A 3,767-nucleotide genomic window follows, 5' to 3' on the forward strand; every position below is an offset into this window, starting at 1 on the left:
GCATTAAAGGTTTGAAGAGCATTCTTCTTAAAAGAGAGAGATGTAAGGAGATGCCATATTGCTTGTAAAGGATCCCCAGTGTATTAGGCCTGAGAAGAAAAGTTCTACGTTTGGATGGTAAAAGGAAGTGAATTAGCAAATCGGAAGGGCGCAAGAAGGAGCAGTGCTGGCATGGAAAGGTCCCTAGGGGATTTTCACTTAGTTGTTCAGTGTTTCGCCAGCAGTACCAATAGCATAGTTAAACTTTTTGCTCCTTTAGCCATTTTGCTTCTCCTGTGGTATTTTTCTTCTACCATATTTGGCTTAAATACTATCACATTTCACATCCCTCTCCAAGCCTTTTCACTGATGCCTCCCAGATAAAAGGCCCCACATCTGATGTTAACTTAAAAACTTCCTTGATTCCTTAAAGCGAGTTATTCATTGACAGAAGCTAAATTACTAGCTGTTGGGCAAATCCTCTAATTCTTTAAAACTACTGATTTGCTTGGAGAAACTTCTGTAAATCTACTGTAGAAATAAGCGAAGCGGTGTGCCCATTGTTTGCTCTACGCGTAAGTTTGGGAGAGGGAGAAGTTACTCATTTGCCGGATTCCACACGGTGAGTCCAGGGGAGGGAATCAAGTGTACCACCGGCTTGACAAGCAGCACGGGGAAGCACGGCCGCTGCCGGCAGGACAGAACGGGCGGGGGGCTACCAGGCTGCCTCCGAGCATAGTCCTGGACGAACTGCCCTAAAGATCAAGCATTTTGCCTTCTCTTTCCTGTGATGGCCACAGTTTCCTGTGCGAAGAGGTATGGCTATCCTCCTTCCTGTCCTTTTGTTCAACAAAAACAAAAGCTAATTAAAGTGAATGTCAGAAGCTTGCAGTGAGGCGAGGAGTGGGCTGTGGAAAAACAGGACAGGGAAACTTCCAGGGGCTGGCTGATTATGCAGATACAGCGCTTTTGGAGGTGTGTGTCTAGCTGGGTATGCATGTTTTTCCGTAATTAGGGTAAAAAAGCCACCTCTCTGTGGGTTATTAAAACATGTCTCTAGGCCTCAGGAGCAGAAAACTGTGCTTCTATGTGCATTTTTGTTTTATTTCATAATAGTCTAGGCTCATTTCTATTTCATACTTTTGTTTACCTCAAGAAACATTTTGCAACCAGTAAAGAAACTGCCCTTGCCTATGATTTTCAAAGAAAATTCAATAGCATCGCTATGTTCACTGGATTAAACAGTCATTATTACTGTTGGATTTGCTATCTTTTTTCCCTTTGATATTTCAGATATCTTAGAAATCATAATTGCATCTAACCGCTTTTTTGTTCCTTCAAATATATATTTAAATTGCTATAGTAATCAACCATTGATTTCATGACATACATGTTTTCAATTTAAAGAATAAAGAAAAATACTTAAGGCATTATTTGAATTAGTCATGCAGCTGTTTTAATATATGGAATTTAAATGTAAATAAAGGTACACTTAACATGGAATTTTCCTTGTAATTTGAGAGTTTGGGTATGCTTTCTGGAAAAACAAACCTACAAAATTTGAATTAAAAGTTTTATCAAGATTTATATCAATTCCAGAGCAAATATGACTTACAAAGTCCAACTTTATAGGTGCAAATAGATGCACTATGAAATCATTATGACAGATCACAAATTCTTGGTTTAGAAAGTTGGTTAGACTTAAAGATGCTTCCTTCATTCCCCATAAAGAAAAAAAATGTTTCCTATCTATTTGTGTTTCAGTAAGTTGCAATATATATTCAAAATTAATTATGGTTAATTAATTAGCTCTTGCCTAAACAAGTTACCAAACCTATTTTTTTGTTTATGTTTATGGTAACAAGGCCTGCTACAACCTTAGACTTGTCCTAGCAAAAGGTCCAAGGGCTGAATTCTTTATCATCATTTGAAAAAACCCAGCTTCAGAGGTTTTCAGTAGAAGTGAAGTGTAGCAACATGTCGTGGCAGAGGAAACTGAGAGACGCCCAGGGAACAATAGACATCTTGTGGGAAGGGCTGAAATGTATGCGGCCCATTCCCATGGGAACGTCTGTGGTTCTTTCACACTGTGTGAAAAAGATGCTCCTTGAAAAGAATCTTTAATCCTTTCTTTCAAGGGAAAAGCTATCTGAGAACTTTATTGAAAGTTTCTAGAACCCAAATGGGTCTAAGTTTGTCAGTGGGCATTTTTTATACAGGTGAATAAAATAACTTTTTTTATGCACAATAGTGTTGTGCAAAGCATAACGTAAATAAATATAGTTATTCTAGAAGTGAAGAAACAAAGAATATCCTAACCTGGGGTTGAAAGTTAGATGCTAATTTCCTCAGAAAAAAAATGACTTCCTGAGTTTTCTCATATTTCTGTTTAGGAGAATCTACTGATGCATAATAGAGTAAACCAGCAATGTTTTATTAGTGCCCACTAAAGGTAGGTCACCTTGAAAAGTCATAAAGAACTTTCCCTCCAGTGTCCTGCAGGGAATTACATACTCTCTCCTAGCTGCTACTGTTTAGCCATGGTTAGGGGAAGCCTGACAGTAAGGCTGTCTCTCCAGGGACCAAGATCAGTTTGCCAAAAAATCAATAGAGACACATTCAAGACAGTGCATGAACCACCCAGATTTAGGATTGAGGGAGAGTACAACTAGGATATAAATGTGACACAAATGGGAAACTTCCTGGACATTTGTAACGCTATGCACTCAATGCCAGGTAGCAGTACAGTAGTGCATTGGCTTTGAAAAAGGATAGCATGGGGTATTATTAACAGGAGAATGACGTATAAGAATAATGGATATTAAAGATATGATTGCTGTCACTTCCTGTGTAGTTGTTATCTGCTGGGTTCTGTGTTAAATGCTCTACGTAATAATCTCATAAAACCTCCGAACAACCCACATCACAATCCTCAGGTGCAAATAAGGAACCTGAGGCTTAGGGAGGTTAATTAACCTGCCCAGGTTTACACTGCAGGCAGTGGCATAGCTGAGTCCAGTTGTGTCCAGGTTCCCATACTGTAACCACTTGGCTCTTCTTACTGAAGTCCCATAGTTTCCATATTAGGAACTTACACTCCTTTAAAAGTGTAAGAAGATTGTATAAAATCAAGTGATAAAAACCATTAAAATGAATAGAGGATGAAGAAGAGAGAAGGCTAATGAAATATAGTCTATTGCATTAAATGAGATGTTATCACTCACTATGTATAAGCCAGAAAATTGCTAGTAAAAGCCAATTGCCAATGACTGGATTCCCTATTTTTATAAAAGAAAGTCTTCAAAGGGACATTTTTCCATTTGTGGATGGCATAAAAATATGATTGATCAGCCAATATCTAGGAATATTTATGAGATCTGGAGCCCATGACCTAGTTCAATGGCAAGTGTGTATCTGTCTGAGCACACACTTTTGTGGGGTAGCACTCCAGGGGGGATAGTCACAATGTCCCCATCTTAGTGATCACACAGATGAATTTATCTGCAGCACAACTTCCAGTGCACGTTGCCAGCAGACAGGTGATTTGATGGCAATAGACAAAATAAGGGTAAAGGATAATATGGCTTAAAAACATGTTTTGTTTTTTTTTACAATGCAGTTAGCTGGTTGAAACAATAAAGGAGGATTTCAGTAACTTTTTCTTCTCTGGAGTGTCAATGGATCAAGCAGAATAAAGATTTTCTCCAACTATTGATGCAATATTTAAAGTACAAATCTAATATATCTGGTCCAAGTGGATTTTTATGAAGAAGCTTCCAACAAATAAA

At 38.3% G+C, this 3,767-nt stretch overlaps 1 protein-coding gene across 1 annotated transcript in view; it reads left to right on the plus strand.

Annotated features, from left to right (window-relative positions):
• Positions 1-366: 366 nt before the first annotated feature.
• VEPH1 (ventricular zone expressed PH domain containing 1) overlaps positions 367-3,767 on the plus strand; it is a 186,273-nt gene continuing 182,872 nt past the window's right edge. The window contains 1 exon segment of the mRNA XM_025044232.1: positions 367-601. The gene's annotated coding sequence lies outside the window, so the exon portion shown is untranslated.

This window comes from Pteropus alecto, unplaced genomic scaffold, assembly GCF_000325575.1.
Source record: "Pteropus alecto unplaced genomic scaffold, ASM32557v1 scaffold81, whole genome shotgun sequence".
Lineage (NCBI taxonomy): Eukaryota > Metazoa > Chordata > Mammalia > Chiroptera > Pteropodidae > Pteropus > Pteropus alecto.